The sequence below is a fragment of the Hyperolius riggenbachi genome, chromosome 1 (assembly GCF_040937935.1).
Source record: "Hyperolius riggenbachi isolate aHypRig1 chromosome 1, aHypRig1.pri, whole genome shotgun sequence".
NCBI classification, from domain to species: Eukaryota; Metazoa; Chordata; class Amphibia; order Anura; family Hyperoliidae; genus Hyperolius; species Hyperolius riggenbachi.
Window position 1 is genome coordinate 455,588,041 of NC_090646.1, and position 26,273 is coordinate 455,614,313.

General features: G+C 40.5%; 1 long non-coding RNA gene across 1 annotated transcript in view; it reads right to left on the minus strand.

The window, feature by feature from the left end:
* The window catches only part of LOC137520625 (uncharacterized), an 80,950-nt gene that overhangs the window by 11,306 nt on the left and 43,371 nt on the right, over positions 1 to 26,273 (minus strand). The window contains exons 3-5 of the long non-coding RNA XR_011021905.1: positions 9,809 to 9,918; positions 3,554 to 3,605; positions 516 to 2,138 (exon numbers count right to left, since the gene is read on the minus strand). This is a non-coding gene — a long non-coding RNA (uncharacterized lncRNA). The remainder of the gene's footprint in view (positions 1 to 515; positions 2,139 to 3,553; positions 3,606 to 9,808; positions 9,919 to 26,273) is intronic.

The window sequence follows — 26,273 nt, forward strand, 5'->3', positions numbered from 1 at the left end:
GAAAAAAAGCCCGGGCAGTTTCCTTTGATGGGTGGAGTTTAGCTAAAATGCAGCTAAAAATGATGCTTTAGTAAGAAAAACAAAGTTCTCATGCTGTGAAACAGTTAAAGAAACACCAAGCCTTTTCAGTTCTGCGGAGTAGATTTTTAGTCCGGAGGTTCACTTTAAGGATGGCAGAGCTCTGTGTGCTTGGCTCCTGACCCTGTTCATCAATGTGAGCCAATGTGATTGGCTTATAGTGATCACCTGGTCAGAAGCCAATGAAATCAGCTCCTGACTGGCTCACAGAGCTCTGCCATCATGGAGACAGCAGAGAGAAGGCCCTGCAGTGGATGCAGAGCGGCGCGATAGTTAGTAGTGGCAGGCATGTGCGGCAAAGAAGTTGAAATCTACGTCCTGTCTGAGCCGTGCAGCAACCTGCAAGATGTAGATTTCAACTAGTGCAGTCAGCAAGCAGTTAAATATGTAGTTTTACTATTTATATGAACTATTAAATTATAAATAGCATTTGGTACCTTGCACTAAATGGTGATTATTGTGATGAAATTGTTTCTTCATGACTTTTTTGAAGTTGAAGCAACAGGAAGCGCTTCCATCACAGGTCAGTATCCAATGAAACTGGAAAAAAAAGAGAAAAAAAGCAAACGACGCAGCAGAGAGAAAAGGCATACAGATATCTTACATGCAGAAAAAAGTGGCTGTACAAATGTCGACCCATGTGTACAACTAAAGAAGATGCCAAAGGAGTTAGTTTCTGCTTAAGTATTCATTTAAGTTCAAGGAACCTATTTTTACTTTTTTTTATTAGGCTTAAGCTGATAGGATGTAAATATCAACTAGAATTCAAATTAAATCTTGGTCTACTAAACATTTCAATGGGAATACTTAAGTGTATGCAAATTCTACTAAACATTTCAAGGGGAATACTTTAGTGTATGTAAATGTTAACTGTTTGACTCATGAGTGTCGATTTCTGTTAGTTTGTTTTTACAGTAACTATTTACATTACTTAAATATGGGTTTTAGCATGTTGGGGTTGATGCACAAAACCCAACTCACAAACTATCTCATCTTGTCTGTTTTTCAGGTTATTCAGCTTATAATAAACCTTTACAACATCAAACAAGCAGAAAAGTACTAATAATAAGTCAAGAAAAGTAATATTAATGGTATCATAATTCGGAAAAATGATTTTGAGTGATTTATTTATTTGCTTTGGCAATGTTGAAAAGGTATTTTATAAATAAGGTGAGAAGTTAGAAGAGGTAAATCAATGTTCATTATTTTATATCAATATTGAAGTCTGGCCTCATGAATAACTTAATTCTGCATGCTAGATATAGATGATCTGTTTGTGTTCCAACCATATTTTACAATGACAATTGTAAGTTAGCATTTTATATGCTGCTTCTTACACAGTATAAATCTATGGATTTTTATGCATACTTTGAAAAGGTCAAAGCAAAACTCTTTATTTGAAAATTTTAATTGTTAACTGGTAGATTCTTTGCACATAAAAGTCTATCTGAAATTAAGTGTACAATTGATGGCTGTATTTGCTTGTGTAGGTGTTTGTGTGTGCGTGCATGCCTGCGTGTGTGTGTATGGCGGTCTGCATGTATAAGTGTGTTTACGCTTGATACTGTGTGCATGAGTTGTATGTGTTTGGTTGTATGTGTTTGTGTTTGAAAGTGTACTTGTCAGTGTGGTTGTGCATGTGCGTGTGTGCGTGTGCGTGTGCGTGTGCGTGTGTGTGTGTGTGTGTGTGTGTGTGTGTGTGTGTGCGTGCGTGCGTGCGTGCGTGCGTGCGTGCGTGTGTGTGTGTGTGTGTGTGTGTGCGTGCGTGCGTGTGTGTGTGTGTGTACCTGGTACAAGCTAAACACTTGTGGAAGACATATTCCTATTTTCATATATTTTTTTTAAATGGTGAGTTCACAGGCAGGAAGAAGTAATATTGCTAGTCAGTTAAGCAGTAGAATATAAATGATTTTTGATGACTTCTATAATACTTCTTTAAAATCTTCAGCTGCTGGATGTATACTATACCTTTTTGAAAGAACTATTTGAATTAGCAACATTTCTGCTTAGAGCCTTTAGAACCCAGATTCTGCCACCATCTTTTTGGATGTTGCCATGCCCTAATAAGGAAAACAAAGTTGTTTACTGTAAAGAATGTTCTGAAAAAGAATGTGCCGTTTAAATTTAAAATGGTAGTCAGGTATCCTGCTCAGGGAAGCACTCCTTGCCAGATATTGAAATAGGAGACTAACAAACATGTGAGCCCCAATGGACATAATGTTCAAATATATAGCACTCTATTTTTCCTACTTAGTATGTAGTAATTACTTTACAGAGGATTCAAGTACCTCACAGTGCTTTTAAATCCTTCCCTGAGAGAGCAAATGTCATTGGAATTCTTGTGGGTCCTTCAATTTCTGTCACTCGTCAGGGTTCATGGCTCAATCCCTCAGGCAACAGTCTATGGCCAAGCTCTATACAAACTCATTGCTAGCCTGCAGTCTAGTGACACATGTGTTGCTATGCAGGGAGATGGAGAGACAGAGAGCATCACACGATAGAGCTTCTTCCCGTGGGTGGGGAGAGTGGGGAGAACAATGCACTCAGTGGTAGCTTGGGCGTCAGGGTTTGCTTAGGATCGTTCATCCTGGATCTTTAAGTAACATCATGCAGACTGTTATACACATTGCATGTAGAAAAAAGGAGAATGGCAGGACCTGACTCACATTGGCTGCAAAAGGCTAGTCAGCCTTTTTAAAGGCACACGCTGTGCTCAATAGAACAGGTGCTAAAAACGAATTAGACTCTCGCTACAACTTCCTTCTGGAAGACCTCACTTTAACTTTTTAAGAGGGCCATCACTTCCACATATTGCAACACATGTGGAACTGATGACCCTCTTAAGCAAGGATGCCACATGCAGACTTTCTTATGTCCCCTTCTTATTCATTTTAGCAGGAACACCATGTGCAGGCTTCCTCGTGTCCTCTCCTAACTCCCTTGCTGTACGCAAACTAGATGCATGCTTGATTCCTAGCTGAAGAGGATGTTATCAACTGCCTTGTCTGAGAGTAATACAGGGTATGTAAGTAGCTTTACCCCATTTTTGGCAATTTGACAAATTAAAAAATGTACGCCTGATTAAATTCGTACTACATAATTATGAGATAGCAATTCCAATGTATACATTTGTAACATGGTATTTGTAAAAGGATTGCATGCTAATATTTTTTTCAATACTGAAGTATTATCAGATTACATGCAGCTTAATCTGAATTAGATGAGGGATGTTTTATGAAGTACTTCATTCAAGTCATGTTAATAGCATGTTGTGCTTTACATCATGCCAAGAGAGGTTGCTTTATCTGGCTAAGCATAGATGGCTTGATAAGTTCCATTACTTTGTTTTCAGGTTTATTTTATACAGCAGTCACTGAATACATCACTAGTGATTACCTTTGCATTACTTACAATTAAATAAGCAAACATGGAAGAGATTTAAAAAATAGCTTAACGATGATGTGGCACCTCTTACCATGTTCCTGCAGGCTTCCATGCTTTCGCTGACTTCATATTGCATGGGGTTTCTGTTAAACAGAGGATTGAATGTGTAAACTAAGCATATGAACTTAAAACTTTTTTTCTGATGGCAGACATGATGAATTGTTGTAAGAGACCTGTAGAGGCTTCCCTTTTGGCTTCACAAGTTTGCAGATCAAGTAAGCCTAAAGATGGCCATACACCAGTCAATATGGAATATTAATCATTAGCTGATCAGAGAGAGCATCCATCTGCTTGATTGCCTCCACACTGCACACTGGTGGAGAGGGGACTGAGACCTGGCAGTTGATTTAACCATGAAATCTTTGAAAACCTGTGTGTCTGCTGTGTCCCAGTCTCCCCCCCCCCCCCCCCCCAGTTTTCATCCCTCTGCCGGGTGGTCCCAGTCTCTGCTTCTCTGCAGCAGCTGCTCCGTCTTGGGTCAGTGCATGCAAGATTTACTGCAGCGGAAAGACACTAGGGGCCCTGTGACCACTAGAGGCCCCTAGTATCTTTCCCCTACATTATGTCACACAGGCTCTTGGGAACATGGAAGTTAAGGAGACGCTGGGAAGAAGCAGTGACAGGGCCGTGCAGTGGACAGGTGAAAATACCTTCATCAGTTGCCAAAACTAATGCCACTAATGGTGCACTCCCGATCGACCAATTTTCTGGCCAAAATCAATCTGATCAGACCAAGTGCTGAACTGATTTCTCACCAATTCAATCAGAGAGATCAAATCACCTGTATATCAACAGGGGAAATTGGTGAGTTTATGGCCTGCTTAAGGATAAATCCAACACCATTTTTGTTTACCTGCTCATGGCAAGTTAGAAGTATTGTATACGAGGAAACAGCAGGTATGATTCCATCATTTCTAAGGTATTATCAAGATGACAGCCTTCCAATCACTGATATGTGTACTTTTAAGCAAACCTGAACTGAAAATAAAACATATGAGATACAAATTTGGACCTATCTATGGACCTACTCCTAAACTGCAATTTTGCATTGTTTGCATTATCTCAGTTAAACGACTTTCAACATTTTAACGTTCCCTTCTTGAACTATTTACATTGAAAAAATACAACTTAGTTCTATGTAGGCTTGGACTGAACATAGACATGTTTATCTCATCATGGGGTGCATAAAGTCTTACTTCATGTAATGTATTGCATTCTGCTCTACTTATTTTACACACGTTATTCTGTGTATTGCATATTGTACACCCCTAGGGGCTTGATTCTCTAAACAGTGTTAACTGTTAGCACGGTCGTGCTAAGCAGTCAACACGCGAAGTGCCGCTTGTGCACTTTTGCGCGCGCAAAGTCTCACAATCGCATGCAAAAGTGCGCGAGCGGCACTTCGCATGTTAACTGCTTAGCACGACCGTGCTAACAGTTAACACCGTTTAGAGAATCAAGCCCTATGTCACATATCAGTTCAGGTGCCCTTTAAAGTAAACCTGAAGTGAGCCAGGAAAAAAAATATCTAGATAGCTACCTATGAACAGGGAAGACTCTGGATACTATAGAAGATTCAGGTTTATTTTCGGCTCCTGTCCTGATTTGGGCGCTGCCATAGGCCATAATGTTAACTACAACTATAGGGGCACAGCTGAAACTACAATAAAATCACCGTAATTCAGGTGCTGGCAATAGCTTGACCAAAAATTATGTGGCCAATTGATATAACTGTGTAATCAGTGGGGAAATATATTTAATATATTCCCAGAGATTACCAAGCGGAGGGAGAGCTGTCTTTTGGCTTCTCCCTGTGCCCAAAATGTGTGCAGAGGCCAAAACATACAGATGCGCCATGGTCCTCTCTCCTCCCCTACTGTCCCCATTGAAAATATTTAATCAGCAGGTCCAATACATCTTTAGTCATTCTCTGGCAGCCTTCAGAAGTAGTTGTATCCCTGAGTACTTTAGAAGATGATTGGATCTGTACTACATACATGCGAGTCCGGACTCAAACATGTACAGTATAGATGAGCCCATCTTCAGAAGAACTTATGGACATGAATGCTTCTGAAGCCTGCTGAGGATTCCCAAAGCCATGGAAATGTAAACAGGGACAGCGGTGGATTTAACCTGAAATGAGGTTCCTCACTTCAGGTTTTCTTTAAAGAGACACTTAAGCCAGGAAAAAAAATGAGTTTTACTCACCTGGGGCTTCTACCAGCCCCCTGCAGCAGTCATGTGCCATCGCAGTCACTCACTAATCCTCTGGTCCCCTACTGCCAGCTAGTTTCATTTTTGCCGACTGGCCCATCAGGACTGGCCACGCGTAGCTTTTTCCGCATTCCCGACTGTAATTAGCGCTATTGCGGACAACGTGTACAAAAATACACGTTGCCGCATTATGCACGCATAGATATGCGACAACGCGTATTTATGTACGTGTTGCGGCCCGCAATAGCGCTAATTACAGTCGGGAATGCGGAAAAAGCTACGCGTGGCCAGTACTGACGGGCCTGTCGGCAAAAACTAAACTAGCTGGCAGCGGGGGACAGAGGATTAATGAGTGACTGCGAGGGAACAGGACTGCTGCAGGGGGCTGGTAGAGGCCCCAGGTGAGTAAAACTCATTTTTTTGGGGGGCTTTTCACTTTAAGTCAATCATTATTTCCTCAAAGGACTACTGTCGTGAAAATCCTAACAATGTAAAAAATATATATATGAACATATACATATAAGAAGTATGTTTCGTTCAGAGTAAAATTAGCCATAAATTACTTTTCTCCTATGTTGCTGTCATTTACAGTATGTAGTAGAAATGTGACAGAACCAACACATTTGGGACTAGCCCATCTCCTCGTGTGGGGTTCTCAAGGTTTTCTTTATTTTCAAAAGCACTAAGTGAATGGCAGCTGCTCCATCCAACTGCCAAAAAAGTGTATGGTGAGCAGGGAGGCTGGCCAGCATCTTTGTATAAATCTTTTTCAGGGAGTGAAAAGAATAAACAATAAAGGCCATGCTGAGAATCCCCTATGGAGAGATGGACTCACCCAAAACCTGTCGGTAATGTCAGATTTCTGCGACTTACTGTAAATTCCAGCAACATAGGAGGGAAGTAATCTATAAGTGCGTACACACTCACTACTGTAATGAATGACAGGTCCGTCAGACCCTCCTGCTGGGCGGGTGTTCTGGCGACAGTATGGTATGTCTACATAAAGAAAAAAAATGAGAGCCCAATATAGTGTAGTAAGTATTGGAACAGGAAGTGAATAATGAAAAGTAAGTATTATACTTACAAACCGGGGTTGCCCCAAGGCAACCACTGTAAAGGCAGGTGGGGAGATTAGGCCTGTCCCCACTCAGGACTAAGATGTCACTCTCTGTGGATAGAGGAAAAAGAGGATGTACCACCCTTCCACCATGGGTGAATATCTTGATTTGTAAAGATGTACAGAGGCGCCACAAGGATAAAATATGCTAAATGCACACAGTACAGTCTCAAGGTCACGATAAGGGCCTCTACACAGAGGCGCTTATCGTGACCTTGAGACTGTACTGTGTGTATACTCCTATTTGTTATTGCCTGAAGAAGCGAGAATATACCCGCGAAACGCATTGCCAGTTGTTTCTAGGAGTATGTGAATAATTTGTGACTACCTCAATCGACAGTGTCGTGTCTGTTTTAGAGTGGCTGGTCCACCACTGCCTCCTGAAAGTTTTAAACGATTTCAGCATATTTTATCCTTGTGGTGCCTCTGTACATCTTTACAAAGCATGTGTACAGTCTGTCAGGCAGACTGATAAGGCTGTGTCTGAACAATCCGCTGAGCTTACTTCTTATTTGTATGTGATTAAGATTTTTGTGACAGTGGTCCTTCAAGTTACATGTGCAAGATATGCATTAGAATTTACACATGTACAAAGTCAGTATTATTTGCAAATTATATACTTATTATTAAAGCAAAGTAGATTGTGGGGATGAAGGGGTATAGTATTTTGAACTAGAGTCAAACCAATCCCCAGCATAATGATCAAAAAATCCAAGATAGCAAATATGAACTTTTTGAATAATTTTGAAAAAAAAAACACAGCTGATTGCAAATTAAAATAAAGAGATTATTACAATACATGTTTCAGATTTCCCAAACAAACATTTTTTTCACAAATCATTTTTTAATCTAATGCAAATATTAACTACATTATGCAGACATTCTTTGAATGATTGTTGTGTTCTCCTCAGGTCATTTCTCAGTAGCTTTGCATTTATCATCGTAAATTATACATTGTAGGGCTGGTAAAAGGACCACTATTGTGAAAAAAATTGTAAATACATGTAAACACATACAAATGAGAAGTGCAGTATGTTTATTCCAGAGTAAAATGAGCTATACATTACTTTTCTCCTTCCCCTTCCAGGTGAACAGCAGAGGGCAGACTGGGAGCCCGATGGTGCAGTATTGTTGGGTGTAAGGGTGATGAAAGTATATGGATATATACTCACAAAGGTGGGTTGAAGTTGCAGCAACCACTGTATAACCCTGTGGGGAATATACTGGATGGTCACTTTCCTGTAGTTCGATAAACTTTCTAGAAAAGTGCGAAGCTATTACCTCCAAGGGAGGTTTAATTGGGATATGGGTAGAATGGAGGTGCCCACTGTATATTTGTATGAAGGTGTTTTGACATATAAATCTAATAAAGAGAGGTAATTGCTTACCTCTCCAGAAGATATAGACACCAGTTCAACTGGAAAAATATCTACTCAAAAACATCTGACAAAGCATTTCATGGGCCATGGCCTCCTCAGGCCAACACAAAGTGCCATGGAAGCATAGGGGAAAGAGCGTAGGGGAAAGATTAGAGGTGTCTGCACTCTTTCCCCTATGCTACCAGTTAATTTTGTGTTGGTCTGAAGAGGCGGGCCATGACCTGTGAAACGCACTGTCAGATTTTTGTGTAGACATTTTTCCAGTTGGACTAGTGTCTATATCTTCAGGAGAGGTAAGCAATTGCTTCTCTTTTTTATATTTATATTTCAAAACACCTATATACAAATATACAGTGGTACCTCCATTGCACACAATTCTGGTAGATGGACTGAGCAGCATCAACTGCCACTAAGTGCTTTTGAAAATAAAGAAAACCCTGAGAATCCTCTATGAGGAAATGGGCTAGTCCAAAACCTGTCAGTTCTGTCAGATTTCTACAACCTACTGTAAGTAACAGCAACACAGAAGAACAGTAGTTTATGGCTCATATTTTTACTCCAGGAGAACTGTACTTTTTATTTATGTGTTTTTGTGTATTTTAAATTTTACAATTTTTCATGATAGTGGTCCTTTAATAAGATGAGGCTGATTACTCCAGACTTCTCATACACAAAACCATTATTCCTTTATATGTGTAGCATTGATACATCCTGTGGAATTAATGTGTCACTGCAGTAAGTCCAATAAAGTATTTGAGGTACCAACATACACTAAGCTTTACTTATTGCTTATGAACAAACTATGCAAATAGAGAAAGAATTATTATGGTATCTTTTACACCACAAAGTATGTGCATATGCATGTAGGAGGATAGACCATAGAATTGGTCACTACTGCACAGAGGACGCAGTCAGACCAGTGATGCAATACAGCCCCAACAATCCTTTGGCACTGGAGACCTAAACAAGATCCAAAACGTCAGTGCTCTGGTATTGATTAAGGGCTCTGACTCTGACGCAGGCAACCTGGGTTTGAATCTCGGGTCTTCCTGTTCAGTAAGCCAGCGCCTATTCAGTAAGTAGACCTTGGGCTAGACTCAGTAACACTGCTACTGCCTATAGAGCATGCCACTAGTGGCTGCAGCTCTGGTGCTTTGATTGCTATATAAATGTTCTGTGTCTTGTCTGTCAAAATTAAAGTATCCCTCTTTAAGAATATGTTTTCTTTCAAATGACCCAAGTGACTTGCTCCAAAAAGAATGCAATTACAAAGAGAAAAATAGTATCTGCACATGAATACACCTATGCAGTCCCTCTACCCACTTTGTCCTTGAAGGCAACCTGGACGTTCTGAGTGTATATGCATAAGTATTTAAGGGATCAAGAGGTAATTCACACTAAAATTGTATTGGACATTTGACACTAGTGCAAACTGACAAGGGGAAATGGAAGTGCTACACTTTGAAAGGTCATTTTGAAACCTCTCTGTTGTTCTACATGAGTCTTATAATGGCTTTCAGTGACCCTGGCACACACCACACATTTTTTTTCTATTATACTTCTTTTTGTGACTCACCTTCCTATTATCCTCTGAAGATTTTCAGAATCTCATATAAGATCATGGAGGCATCTTGCTGTGACATATAGCCTTTGCTAAATGTGTCATCTCTACCGCCTTTAGGCAATCTAAAATAAAACAAAATTAGATTTTTATTGTCAGCACTAGAAGAATTATCATTTGCCATGGGCAACACAGACTGTTTTTACTTAAGACTCTGTGATATTGGGAACTCATCTATAACATAAAAGAGCTGAAATGCAGCAAATGTCGATCACGTTTAAAATCAAGTTTAAAATCTACTTATAAAATCCAGTTCTAGCTAGAGAAGCTCTAGTTAAATCCTTAGTGAGCCAGACATCAATTCATACAGTGTGGAAAATATTGGCAAGTCTCTGATCATGCAAAATAGCCTGACCTTTATTAAATGAAACCGTAGGAGCAATAATCATGGATAATTGCAGGGTGACAATTAATTAACCAGTCAGTTGATACTGTGGTATTCATTGAATCCTAGACACTTTCCATAAATAATATTGCTGTGACTGTATGAGCAAGTCAGATTATGTTTAACATTTAACCTAAAAAATAAATGTCAGAAGCGGAGAAGATCATCATAGCAGCAATGCTATACTGCGCGCCTCGTGTGGTAATTCGGGTCTCCAGCGGTTGCCAGACCCCAAATTACATCTCCCTCCGAGGGCTGCAAACTCAGCTCATAAATGTATTTGGACATTGGACACTGGATTTTGAACATTGTTTCAAGCTAATGCTTGATGAGCTGTGGCAGAAAATACCAGTCAAGGTGCATTGTAATGCCTGGTGCACACCATGCCATTTCCCATCAGATAAAAGAGTAGAAACAATTACTTCTGACAGGTCCAATCTGATTTCCCATTGTTTTTCTGCTCAATTTTCCAATCACTTCTATACAAAATCGATCAGAAAGTAGATTGGACCTGTCAGAAATAATCTATTCGACCCGTCTATCTGATGGAAAATTTCATGGTGCGTACCAGCCATAAGACATAGGGGATCAGCAGTATCCAGGTTTGCATAGCATTAAGTGGTACAGTTTCGTCAAGGGTTCAATCAATTTTCAATCAAGATACAAATCACTTATTACTTTCTGATCCATTTACAATCAGAGAGGGACCAATCACTTATTAGGATCAACCCACTGTTGACTCAAGAATGGCTAGCTTTGTTCACTGTGCTGAAAGTAATCAACAGTATCAAGACAAATTAGTCCAGATTTACCAGGGTATTTCAAGGATGAAGAACCGTGGAGAGCCTAAAGGCAGCCATACACTGGACCATTTGCCATCAAATCGACCAACAGATAGATCCCTCTCTGATCGAATCTGATCAGAGAGGCATTGTATGGCTGCCTTTACTGCAAACAGATTGTGAATTGATTTCAGCATGAAATCGATTCACCATCTGTGGAGCTGCCGCCTCCGCCGCCCCTTGCCAGGTATACATTACCTGATCCAGCCGGCGCATGTCCCCCGGTCTCCACTGTCTTTTTCTCCGGGCTGGCTTCACTTTACTTCCTGCCAGGAGAAGTTTAAACAGTAGAGGGCGCTCTACTGTTTAAACTTCCTGCCGGGACAGGAAGAAGTGAAGCCTGCTGGGACCCAGCACAGAGAAGGAGCAGCTAAAAGAGCGGGGACTTGCGCCGGCGGAACAGGTAATGTATTACCGCTAGCGTCGGTCATCGGACATTCGAACGCCGCTATCGACGCACTCCCGACCCGCCGGCGATCGAACAAAATCTTACGCACAGACGAATCGACGGGAACTATCGATTTTGGTCGGAAATCAATCGTTCCCGTCTGCGTTTTTACGACGATTTCACAGTGATCGAATCTGCTGTATATCGGCGGGAAAATCGTCAGGTGTATGGGCCCCTTTAGTGATCCTGCAAACCTATCTATAGCAAAGAGACCTTACAATAGCAGGCATTCAGATGCAGCCAATTGCACCCCTGTACAGAGACAACTTATTTTTAATTAATCCAGGTTTGAGTAAATGTAGCTACACTACAAAAACCACAGATTCAATTTCACTAACCTTTCATCAACACTGATTCTGATCTGTTATGGCCCAGATGAGGACTGCAAACTTTTGCCACCAAACAACAGATGATATTTGCTAAATCTAGTCCAGGTTTGCTGGCTCACCTATTCACCTTAGTAAATCAGCTCATTTGTCTCAGTCATATGGATAAGGACAAAGTGCCAGGACAGCCTTACACCTGTGAAATGAGCCTAAGGGCTAGTTCCCCACCTCTTGCCCGGGATCACGTCCAGGTCCGCGATCGCAATTTGGTGGGTGAATTTTCATGATTTGCCACAATTTGCACTTGTGATTCCCGTTCAATAGAACTAGAATCACAGCGTAAACGCCCCTGAAACACTACATGCAGCGAGTTTGTGATTGATCAAAATCGCAAACGCTGCAGTGTGAATGTATCCATAGGTACATTAGCAGCAGCGCTTTGTTGATCGCCGGCGATCAGCAAAGCACTGAAAAAAAGCCCAGTGTGAACCAGCCCTAAAATAGCTTCTTTTTTTTTTCCTGGTAACTATAAATGGTCAAAAATATGTTAATAACTCCAATTTGCATGTAAATGTAAGCCAAATTGCATCCAGTCTGACATCTGACCACCCAGAATACGCTGATACTACACTATTGGGGCTCTTTGTGTTCCTCTGTTTATCTCCTTTGCAGTCATGACATCATGATGATGCAAGAAGTAGCAGCAGACTCTAAACCAGATCCTGTTATTAACTTTTTTTTTTCTTCAGCCAAGCTGCTTACAATTCATCCTTCCAATTTATTTGTTCAAATATTTAAAACTGGGTTTTTAATTGCCAAAGCCATGTTTGGGCTGGTACACACCAAGAGTGCTTGGTTAATGTATTTGAATGGGATGGAGCACACCAAAGCGATGTGATTTTTACCCAAGCGCAAACGCAAGTCCTGCAGCATTTCTGCGCTTTTCTGAGGCGATTCAACCTCAATGTTAAGTATAGGAAAGTGGAAAATCGCTCTGTAAAAAGCGCTAGATCAGAGCGATTTTCCAAGCATTTTTTTTTTCACGGGTCAGCGCCCGCTTCCTCAGGCAATAGAAAAAGGAGTTACAGCATCTAGCAAAACAAACAATTTGTTTTGCTAGATGCTGTAACTCCTTTTTCTATAGCCTGAGGAAGCGGGCGCTGACCCGTGAAACGCGTTGCTTTGTTTAATCTGGAGTTCGTTATTAAATAGACTGAATGTACAGTCGTGTTGTGTCTGCTTGGAGGAGGTAAGTCCAGCACTGCCTCCTCTAATTACCAAATTTTGGCTTTTAAGCTCTTTTAAAACCCATTTTATCCTTTTGGCGCCTCTGTTCTCTCCTGTATATCATGACTGCAAAGAGCAGAAGTCAGTCTGACCTCTCTGACTGCTTCCTACAGCATTGCAAGTCTGTACTGCAGTGTAATGCATGAAGTGGCTGGTGCAAATACCAATTCCACATTTTGCTTTCTGATCAGGCAATTTAACCACTTTACCCCCGCGCGTACGTATTTCTCCGCCCCTTTTTCCATCCTTTAAAAACCAGGGACGGAGAAACACGTACTTTCCGCGTTCCCGACGCTGCCCGCGCTCCCGCTCGTAAACACGCCGCCCGCCGCTAGTAAACACGCCGCCGCCCGCTCGCCCAGAGATCAATGAACGGGAAAATCCATTCCCGTTCGTTGATCTAAGCCCCGCAATGATCAGCTGCTCTCCTATGGGCAGCGCGATCATTGTGAGAAAAAACTCACGTGTCCAGCCTCCTTATTCTTCCTCCAAGCTTCCGGAAGGAAGCTTGGAGGTCGCATTAAAACAAAAAGTTACTGTGGCCATCTTGTGGCCAAATAGTAAACTACACCCTACACATTTTTCACATACAAATAAATGACTTTTACACATAAAATTAACTCATTACCTCCCACACTCCCCATTTTTTTTTTGTAATTAAAAAAAAATTAAAAAATTTACAATTAAAAAAAATACATAAATAGTTACCTTAGGGACGGAACTTTTTAAATATTTATGTCAAGAGGGTATAACACTGTTACTTTATAAACTATGGGCTTGTAATTAGGGATGGACGCAAAACTGAAAAAAAATGCACCTTTATTTCCAAATAAAATATTGGCGCCAAACATTATGATAGGGACATAATTTAAATGGTTTTATAACCGGGACAAAAGGGCAAATACGTTTCATGGGTTTTAATTACAGTAGCATGCATTATTTAAAAACTATAATGGCCGAAAACTGAAAAATAATTATTTTTTTCCCCACATTTTTCCTATTTTCCCATTAAAACACATTTAGAAAAAAATAATTCTTGGCATAATGTCCCACCTAAAGAAAGCCTAATTGGTGGCGAAAAAAACAACATATAGTTCATTTCATTGCGATAAGTAATAATAAAGTTATAGACGAATGAATGGAAGGAGCGCTGAAAGGTGAAAATTGCTCTGGTGCTCAGGGGGTAAAACCCCTCAGTGGTGAAGTGGTTAAAACTGATTTGTATCAAATCAGCTAATTGAGTATTGAATGCACAAATAATAAACAGCTCGCAATTTGATCTTTTGAAGCCATGAGCAGAAGAAATGTAATGGTATTTTGGTGCAACTTTAAAAAGTGATGAATTTTTGATACACAGTCTATTTAGTCTATTTAGTAATTTTTAAAAATGCCATTCTATTCCAGTCTGCAGCCAGCTTTAATTTTGCAGAATTGATAGATGATTCTTATATAAGCTCCCTTGCAACTATGTACACTGGTAAATGTCATGGACCATAAACTATGATTAAATAAAAATGGAGCACAGTAGAGAACCTGAGTTGTCCAAGAAACATGTATCACATACGATCATTGTAATGACTGCTGAGAGGTGAGTAAAACAGTCGCTGTGCAGTTTCTATGACATGCATGGACCTACAATAGCAACTTTTGGTAATAAATGCAGGATAACCACTATGTGTTACATAATTTTGAGCTGTGGGTGAATGTATGCAACTGCAATCACCTAACTGCATTTCACAACATTTTTATCATTCCTCACAATGCTCTGATATCACTCAGGCCCAGTGCACACCAAAAACCTCTAGCAGAACCGCAAACCGCTAGAGGTTTTTGAAGCAGATTTTCAGAGTGATTCTAGGCATGTTTAGAGTCGTTTTCTAAACATGCCTAGCGTTTTTTTGGAGCGTTTTTGTGTAGCAGATTTCATACATTGTTACAGTAAAGCTGTTACTGAACAGCTTCTGTAACAAAAACGCCTGGAAAACCGCTCTGATCTATCGTTTTTCAGGGTGGTTTGAGCTTTTCCTATACTTTACATTGTGGCAGAAACGCATCTGCAAACAGCAAAAGTGCTGCAGGACCCACGTTTGTGGTTTGCTAAAAACTTCAAACTGCTGGTGTGCACCAGCCCAATGAGATACATTAGCCAAGTGTTTTCACAGGCGGCAGGGGTTTTGAAAACGCTACCAAAAACGCTTGGTGTGCACCAGGTCTCATTTGAGATTTGCTGCTCAATAGCAGGCAATTTAAAAAAAAAAATTGCCCAGGTTAGTTGGATCAGACAGGACTGAAAATCATGGCTATTGTGTATTTATTTAAGAGAGGATAGGTACTGTGCTTGTATTGTTTGCTAAAATCTCTGCCATTAATATAATTTTGCCAGATGGATTTCTTTACCCTGCTTATGATTGGATATTAAAAAAAAAATCAAGCATGCTATCAGGTGTTGAAGCAAATAAGGAGTCAATATATAGTATATAGTCAATATCAGTGGCAATAATAAACTGTTGCATTACTGGGTCACCCTTTTTTACTTGTTTTGTTTTTTTACATCAAAAATATTGTAAGTAATACAGAAGCTGCAGTTAATGGATTTCTTAAAAAGAAATGTTAGTTTTCTAGCTATTTAAGTGACACTTTGGCACCTTCAAAACTTAACTGTACTAGTATATGCATGTATTAGCATGCATTTCATCAAATGTTGCATGCTTGTTCCAGGGTGCGTTCACACTATGCTATTATGTGCTGCATAATAATCACAAGGTGGTGCACTGCAGTGGTTTCACAATGGGTGCATTCACACCTGGGCTCTGTGGTGAGTCAGGTTCCATTGTAATAACATGAATTGAGCTATGTGGTACTGGACAATGTGCACATTACACCTGCATTACAAATTAATGGCAATGAGATACAGTAAGGGCCTGTACACACTGCTGTGCTTGCGCTGCACTTTTTAAATCGCATGCGCTTTTTAATCGCAAGGTCTTTTGAAAAATAATGAAAATCGTGGTGACCTGTACACACTGGTGCAATGCACTTTTCCTATTCTCATGAAGGCTTGCGATAAAAAAATTGTGATTTTAAAAGTGCAGCAGTGTGCACAGGCCCTAAGTTGAGATGTGCGAGTTACCCGAAGAGGCATATTTAATAGTTGTTGCGATGTGTGGCATGCACACAGTGTGGACTTACCATAAAGCTTGAGGACCTGCATTACAAGCAACCAGCTAGCATTCTTAAAAGGGTTTTGGCAGTGCCCATATCTGTGTTTCCTACAAGACTACTTTATAATTTGCACGCAAAAAAAAGAATCCCTTAAAATGCAACCGTTTTAATTAGATTCGATTTTTGGCTTTTTTAATCTATCACTGTAAGGGCCATATCCTATTCAAGGTGATAAGTAGCTTGCAGATGCGAGCTACTTATCACCTTGCCATCGCGCGAGGATTACCGGCAAATCCTATTGCCCATATCCTTCGCGCGATGGCCGATCGTTAGAGAGCATTACTCAGGCGAAAGCCTGAGCGATGCTCCCTTTTACCGAGCGATGGGGAGTGAGGTTTACGCTGTGGTGCTGTCCATCAGCACCACGGCCTCACTCCCCACACATGCGCACTCGCCCGCCGAACATCGCCGACATCTTCCGCCGCAGCATCTGGGGGTCTCCTTTAATAAGGAGACCCCCAGAGCTCCCCGTCGGGTCGCCGCACAGTTTAGAAGCCCCCGCGCAGCTCTGCCGGGCTCCCCTGTCATACGTACCGCCGCCGATCACCCGCCGCCTCTCGCCGCAAAATCCGTCACGTAATTACAGTGTATCTAACACTGTAATTACTGTGCGCATAGAAGGAGCCCGGGCAAAGCATCTTTGAATCTGCAGCCGGGCTCCCCATTGGTCTGCTGTCTGAACCAATAAAATGGCTCAGACAGCAGACCAATGGGGAGCCCGGCTGCAGATTCAAAGATGCTTTGCCCGGGCTCCTTCTATGCGCACAGTAATTACAGTGTTAGATACACTGTAATTACGTGACGGATTTTGCGGCGAGAGGCGGCGGGTGATCGGCGGCGGTACGTATGACAGGGGAGCCCGGCAGAGCTGCGCGGGGGCTTCTAAACTGTGCGGCGACCCGACGGGGAGCTCTGGGGGTCTCCTTATTAAAGGAGACCCCCAGATGCTGCGGCGACGACGTGCGTTAGCTAGTTTAGACCTGCTTTTTGCAGGTCTAAGCTAACGCTCATGTCTGCCGGGAAGCATCGCTTCCCGGAGACATGATAAGGGTAATTGGATTCTGTGTTAAGAACTCGCTGGGCGATTATATCGCCCAAGCGAGTTCTTTTCCGCCTGGGGGGGTCTAAAGTTTAATTAGATTAGGCGATGCCCCCATCGCCTAAGTTAAGAACTCGCCAGTGCTTAGCGCTGGCGAGTTCAGCAATAGAATATGGCCCTAAATGTCTAATCACCAAGTAATGACACAACTTCCTACACTAGCAGATTGCCCCATCTCCAGCTCCAGTTATTATTCTGCTTAATGATTGAGCTCCTAATACCTTCAAAAAGTGAAAGGTCATGCTGTCTAAATACTTTGCACAGATGCTCTCCTTTATTTTCTGCACTCTGCTTTAATAATTCAGCAGCTAAAGCACATCCCATCCTCAAACTCTTACAGCTCTGCATCGTCTACTGAGTTGCTGATGGAGGGTGGATTTTGATATGTGTGTACTAAGCGAATGGCAGCTTCTATGCAGGCTCTGAAAAGTGTGGAAGTGAGGTAAATGATGAAAGCATCCTTGGATGCCATTAAATTTTGCTTTCAGAAACAGCATGAGCTCCTTTTTAAAAATGGTGTAGCAGCAGGAGACACTGAAAGGATGTTAGATAGTCAATCAACTTTACAGCTAATCACCTGAGCACAAATTATGGCCTGGTCCAATCTCCTCACTAGGACAAAATCAATTATGCAGTATATTTGCATTATTGATCAGTAAGCAATCTTGAGGCTTTCTAATAAAAATACTTAAGTACAGTTGTTTTTTACAGGGGTCGTCCTTACCTAAGATTACAGTGTTACAAGCAATTATCTCATGTATTTTAAACATATTTTGATGGCCAATTCCACATTTTGCTGTTACGGTATTTACACCAGAAACTACAGTAGAACAAATGAAGCATGGTGAATAAAGATGTCTTTCCCTGCATTTATAAATAAATGAACAATTGTATTTCAGATTTTCCAAAGAGCTTTTTAAAAGCATGGCATTGCACAACGGCTATAAAACATTAAAGAGTACAAACTGTGAAAAATGGAGGAAAATTGCTTGGAAATAACAACATAGCCACTTCATGCAAAAATGGAATATCAACCCAGATATCAATGTCATCTGCTCATCAGATGTGCTGTAACACTATAAAGATCAAATCATGGCAACAAATTGCAACTAAGAAAATAAACTATAAAAGTGAACATCGATATACATATGAAATGAAGTGCTCTGCTTTGTCCACCCAGCATCAGACAAGTATATTCTACTAATATTCTACTAGTACTAATACTAGTATATTCTATTTGAATATCTTGAATTTAAGTGAAGGGTTCAGTGAATACTTCAGTTATATTTGTTTCGTATAACATTTACTGTATATCACTGGTATCTAAGCACACCATAAAACATTGTTCAGGTCAGGTAGAAAACAAGTTGGTTTGGAACACACATCTGGTGCCTTGAACCAGATTTATCATTGAGGAGGTGTATGGTATGGCTGTTACCAGGGCCGGGCCGAGGCATAGGCTGGAGAGGCTCCAGCCTCAGGGCGCAGTGTAGGAGGGGGCGCACAATTCATTGAGCTGTCATTCCTAATTGTGTTTGAAGCAGAAAGAAATAAGAAAAGGAGATACATGGAAGTGACTACAAGCCAGATAACCAGAGATTAAGGTGTTGAGGGCCCTGGGGTGCCTCCTAGTCTAAGAGCAATCAGTGTGTGACGGCTGGTGTGGAGGGATGGAGGGGCGCACTTTGGTGTCTCAGCCTTGGGTGCTGGAGGACCTTGTCCCGGCTCTGGCTGTTACGTTATGAGCAGACACCCAAGCCAACAGCAGGCTTCTGCTATTAATTACTGGTGTACTCAAAGGGAAAAGAAGTAATCAGTCGCAGGGGAAACGATTGGGTACAGGACCAGAAGATAACCCTTATGGCAAAAGGTGGTTCATGCAAAGGAGAAGGTCATGATTAGATTTCAGAAAGGAATTCATAATGGGGGGATTAGGGTTAGGCATCAGAAAAAGGTCAACATGGGTAGAGTGGGGTTAGAGTTTGTGGCAGAGATTAGAGATGGTGTCAGGTAAGGGTTAAGTTTAAACTGTATGAAAGAAATGATAGACAGGTCTATAATCAAACCATTAACTTGAACTGCTGTAATATAAGCTATCAAAAAGCATGTGCATCCACATGACCTTACACAGTCCAGTGAACAAGTGGAACATTTAAAAACAAAGCCAGTCTATGCCTTGTTGCCATTGATAGGAACAAATTACAACAGGCATATAGGGGGAAGAAGTGCCCAATGATGGATAAAACTGTGTTAAAAACAACAAAAATAATACAGGGTGAAGTGGTTTGCCTCAATAATGAGATATTCATACAGATATGACGCACAGGCAACGCGTTTTGTGGGTCTAATGCCCACTTCCTCAGGTCAAATACAGATCCAGAGCTGCATCCAGAGCCAAGAACACAGCTCCTCAGAGTGCCTTGGTAAATTATAGAGCATATATATATAATACACACAGTACATATACCTCTTCAAGTTTTGGAACAGCATTGATATCACTCCTTCCGCACCACAGCGGGAGTATACAAAACACTTGTAATTGAGTTCTATATACAGTGGTGTGAAAAACTATTTGCCCCCTTCCTGATTTCTTATTCTTTTGCATGTTTGTCACACTTAAATGTTTCTGCTCATCAAAAACCGTTAACTATTAGTCAAAGATAACATAATTGAACACAAAATGCAGTTTTAAATGATGGTTTTTATTATTTAGTGAGAAAAATAACTCAAAACCTACATGGCCCTGTGTGAAAAAGAAATTGCCCCCTGAACGTAATAACTGGTTGGGCCACCCTTAGCAGCAATAACTGCAATCAAGCGTTTGCGATAACTTGCAACAAGTCTTTTACAGTGCTCTGGAGGAATTTTGGCCCACTCATCTTTGCAGAATTGTTGTAATTCAGCTTTATTTGAGGGTTTTCTAGCATGAACCACCTTTCTAAGGTACATGCCACAACATCTCAATAGGATTCAGGTCAGGACTTTGACTAGGTCACTCCAAAGTCTTCATTTTGTTTTTCTTCAGCCATTCAGAGGTGGATTTGCTGGTGTGTTTTGGGTCATTGTCCTGCTGCAGCACCCAAGATCGCTTCAGCTTGAGTTGACAAACAGATGGCCGAACATTCTCCTTCAGGATTTTTTGATAGACAGTAGAATTCATGGTTCCATCTATCACAGCAAGCCTTCCAAGTCCTGAAGACAAAACAACCCCAGACCATCACACTACCACCACCATATTTTACTGTTGGTATGATGTTCTTTTGCTGAAATGCTGTGTTACTCCTACGCCAGATGTAACGGGACACGCACCTTCCAAAAAGTTCAACTTTTGTCTCATCGGTCCACAAGGTATTTTCCCAAAAGTCTTGCCAATCATTGAGATGTTTTTTTAGCAAAATTGAGACGAACCTTAATGTTCTTTTTGCTTAAAAGTGGTTTGCGCATTGGATATCTGTCATGCAGACCGTTTTTTCCCAGTCTCTTTCTTATGGTGGAGTCATGAACAATGACCTTAATTGAGGCAAGTGAGGCCTGCAGTTCTTTAGATGTTATCCTGGGGTCTTTTGTGGCCTCTCGGATAAGTTTTCTCTGCGCAGTTGGGGTAATTTTGGTCGGCTAGCCACTCCTGGGAAGGTTCATCACTGTTCCATGCTTTTGCCATGTGTGGATAATGGCTCTCACTGTGGTTCGCTGGAGTCCCAAAGCTTTATAAATGGCTTTATAACCTTTACCAGACTGATAGATCTCAATTACAGTACTTTGTTCTCATTTGTTCCTGAATTTCTTTGGATCTTGGCATGATGTCTAGCTTTTGAGGTGCTTTTGGTCTACTTCTCTGTGTCAGATAGCTCCTATTTAAGTGATTTCTTGATTGAAACAGGTGTGGCAGTAATCAGGCCTGGGGGTGACTACAGAAATTGAACTCAGGTGTGATAAACCACAGTTAAGTTATTTTTTAACAAGGGGGGGCAATCACTTTTTCACACAGGGCCATGTAGATTTGGAGTTTTTTTTCTCACTAAATAATAAAAACCATCATTTAAAACTGCATTTTGTGTTCAATTATGTTATCTTTGACTAATAGTTAACGGTTTTTGATGAGCAGAAACATTTAAGTGTGACAAACATGCAAAAGAATAAGAAATCAGGAAGGGGGCAAATAGTTTTTCACACCACTGTAAATGCATAATAAAAATAATAGTAGCATCTAAGTACATCTAAGGGCAAATCAGTTAAATTATCAGTGTTGCAGGTGTGAGAAATACACACAACATAGCTATCATTCAGTATGGGTACCACTTAAACAGGAACTGTACTGAAAATAACGTAATTAATAAAATTGTTTTTTTTAACAATATTATTTTATAAATTAATATAAAATACCTATTTATATAAAAATACCCTTGTGTACCTATTGTAAAATCTTTCATCACCCTTTCCTTGCCCTGATTTGTATTCTAAAATGTATCTCAGCTCAGGTGGCTACATCTTGCTGTCAGGTGCCACTCAGTGAAATGCTTGTTTACTATGTGTTCCAGAGTAAACAAACATCTAGCCAGTAGAAATAATGCCTGGTCTCCCACAATGCTCTGGGAGGAGAATTCTACATAGCTAAGCAGCTTAGGTTATGCAATCACAGAGAGTGCAGGGCTACGTTCCGATATACAGCAATATGTAGATAAAGGAAGTGGTTCTGATGCTGAAACAGGATAATTAATGTAAAAAGTGGGTATCCTAAATAATTATACATTATACTATATGTCCCTTAACGGTGACTCTTTAAACGTCTGTTCCGCAGAGCCTGATTTCCTTATTCTAATTCCCAGAAAGCTCATGCACAGTTCTTCATTTTGCTTTATCGGGTGATCACATTTGCCTGTGTCCACCACAGTTATTCCATGTTCCAGAAGTGAACAACAACCTCATGCAGGAATGTTTTAGCTTCCAGGTTTTTCTCCTAATGCTTATCTCCAAATACTGAGTCAGTATTACTGACAACATGACTTTGCCCCATACAGCTAGCAGATTGTATATTTTGATGCAATTCAAAAAAACAGAGTCAGAGGAAAACAAGATACTATAATGCACTAATTAAAATGAATTTATTTTGCAAAATCTGCTATTATTAGAACTGTTACGATTGTATATGCTGGTTTTGAGTTAGCCATACAAAACAGCTCCACTAAATGCATATTCTGTATCTAATATGGCATTGGTGAAGACTGGGTTACTACTATTTAAAGAAAAGACAAAAAAAGAACAGCACAGAAACAATTGTTTCTAACACAAACAGGTCTAATTTCATTACAGCACATTTCCTCTCAAAAAAGACTGTTCAGATTTAGACTTCTTAATTAACACGCTAGCAGTAATAATTATTCTATGGTGTCTGCAGGAAACAGAACACCAAATATAATTATTTACATGAGACAAACTTGGTTAAAGGGGAACGGAAGAGAGAGGTATATGGAGACTGCCATATTTATTTAATTTTAAGCAATACCAGTTGCCTGGCAGCCCTGCTGATCCTCTGCCTCTAATACTATTAGCCATAGCCCTGAACACGCATGCAGCAGATCAGGTGTTTCAGACTTTAAAGTCAGATCTGACAAGACTAGCTGCATGCTTGTTCCTGGTGTTATTCAGATACTACTGCAGAGAAATAGACCAGCAGGGCTGCCAGGCAACTGGTATTGATTAAAAGGAAATTAATATGGCAGCCTCCGCATACCTCTTACTTCAGATCCCCTTTAAATGTAGATAAAAGGGTGTTACAATTTAAATTCATAAATCAATAGACTGGATTGTAACCTCAGGTTTAATAAACCAAGAAGAAAGATAGAATTGTATGTGTGCAAAAGTTAATCATGTATGTAAGGTGTTAATTGGGGTTTTTACTTGAAAATCCATTGACTGCAGCATGGTAGAAAGTAAATAATCAAACTGAAATTTCTTTGTGGGATAGTATGATATACTGCAACATGATAATATGAGACTTATCTGAAGTTCAGTGCTTAATTGTCATCTAGATGTGTCCAGTTAGCAATTTTTAGAATCATCCTATACTGGGTCAATGCAAATGAAGCAGGTGATAAGATACGATGTGGAGAGAACAAAATCCGGGCACCAATCACGAAAGGATCCAATAAAATCACACCTTTATTACATCCCCAATATCCAGTCATACATGGGCAAAGTGTAGGCCTGACAGCCGTTTTGCAGGCACATCCTGCTTCATCAGAGGCAGAATTTACAAACATCCTGGGTAAATTCTGCCTCTGACTAAGCAGGCTGTGCCTGCGAAACAGCTGTCAGGCCAACACTTTGCCCATGTATATTGTGATATTGGGGATGCAATAAAGCTGTGATTTGATTGAATCCTTCTGTGATTGGTGCCCGGATTTTGTTCTCTCCACATCGTATGTTATTGGATCTGTTGGTCTGGAGGCACAATCCCTTCACCTGCTACCCCCAATTGCGGTCTCATGCTCTTAGTGCCAATCAACTTCTCTCCTGTTCTTACACTGTGCAGCCTTATTGCCTCAGGACTGCTCACCACTGTCACTCTGGTGAGCCCCGTTGAGTCCCACTCCCTGGCCCATATGCAATTCATCTTTTTTTCCTGACTTTTCACCCAGGTGATATTTCGACACCTTGTCATAAAATGGATTTTTAACCACCAGCAAGCAAAAAAATACTCAAAATAATTTTGATAGTGCTTTTTCACTAACATTTGGGTGTTTTTTTCACTTGTAAAATGTTGAAATGTTATTTTAAAGTGAAGATGAAAATTATCTTCTAGGAGATAACTCAGGAGAAAAACGTAATTGCATATGGGCCCCTGGCAAAAGGTAGGTGAAAAAGTACTGTCAAAACTATTTTGAGTATTTTCTTACTTGCAGGTGGTTTAAAAGGCATTTCATTGACAATTTTGAAAATATCACCAAGGAGAAAACTAAGGAGAAAAAGTTCATATGGGCCCCGAGTTTAAATTGATTGTTTGGTATTAAAGAGAATCTGTACTCTAATATTCTTACAATAAAAAGCATACCATTCTATTCATTATTTTCTCCTGTGCCCCTCTGTGCTGTTTCTGCCACTCTCTGCTGCAATCCTGGCTTGTAATTAACAGTTTTAGGCAGTGTTTACAAACAAACTAACCAGCTTCTAATAGGCTCAGCTAAGCATAGTGTGTGAGTCATTCAGAGTGTGCAAGGGGCCTGCAGAGGGTGTGTATCGCTTCTACCAATCACAAGCAGCCCTGCACATTCCACACAATCAAGCCTTAGCCCGACAAACAGGACAGAGGAAAGATACATTGATTTATTACAGAGACAGTGCAGTTAGGAAAGACTGCAGTAAGCCAGAGCAGATTAGAACAGGCATAGGAACTTATAGGATAGAAGAACTAAGGCTGAAACATTTGTTACAGAGTCTCTTTAAAAACAGTTGGTGCCTCCTTCAGTTACTTGTCCTCTACATCAGAAGCGGCCGTTGGGGGAGGAGGTAAGTAGGGCAATTGCCCCAGGCCCAGTGGCTGAAGGACGTGTGAATCACTGTGCAGCCTGTACCAAATATTACAACTGAGACACATGCTGCATTAGAGGTTGACTGGACAAGCATGTGAGTGTGGTGGTATGGTACTGTGTATGGCCATGCATATGACACTTGCCCTAGGCCCCACATACTCTAAGGCTGCCAATGATTTACACAGAGTTGCCTCTGTTCCAGTTTAGAGGATGGACAGCATTCACATGGGATGCGGTGCAGATGTCGACAAGGGAATACCAATGAGATTAATCGTAATGGATGCATTTTAACTTGCTGCTACTGAGTGACTTTGGCTAGTAAAGGGTAATTTCAGTTCTCTCATATGAATATGGAAATAATTGAGTCCTCATACTCCCCATCAGTTAAGGATGGCATACCTGGTATCCAAACATAATAATGCCAGTGTAGATGGCATTTCCCTAGTTCTCTTTAGATTGCACAAAAGTCTGTAGAGCTGCACTATGTAACAGTGGATCAGCTGAAAAGGGTGTCTAATGCTTTAGTATTTTGTTCACTAACCACAAAAATAGTAGAATTTCTCCAAGCAAGCCTCAGGGACTTTTTATGTATCTCATGACTATGCTCATTGTCACTAAGGACCACGTTTCTAGTATACTTTTATCAAGAGTAAATACTTATCAGTTAGGTAGTTCTTTTGCTGGTACTAATAGGTTGCACAGACTCTTTTCATTAAAGTGGTATGAAACTGAAAATTAGATGTTTGCTCTAAATTCATTAAACTAAGCAAAAAATGGATACAAAATGTACAAAGACTGGTCTAATATCCTTCCAAGGCATATTTACATTCCACTGAATGTAATTGACAAGATTACCAATTGCAGGACAAATTATTAGATTGGCTTGTATTTAAGTAATTAATGAGCAAACAAAGTAGAAAAAGTGCTCTGCTCCCCCATCGATAAAGCACAAGATTTACTGTATTGCTTACACAGCTTTTTATAGCTAGACAAAATCTGATCATTTTAGTATGGCAAAGGAAATGTTGTCAGTTGGTTTATGAGTGAAGTAGAGGTTTCAGTATTAACCCTTCCTGTATATTCATAAGCATACGTTTACGTATGTTTTCCTATTAGTGTTATGCAGTCTTTAATTCTTTTAAACATAGATGAAATTTGGGTTTCATCCCACTTTGAACACTTGCTGATAGTTGAGGTCAGCTGTTGAGTCTGATTGTCACTAGGTCTCTTTTTACTAAAGTTTTTCTATATCTGCATTACTCTAATAACAGACTTAAATTAA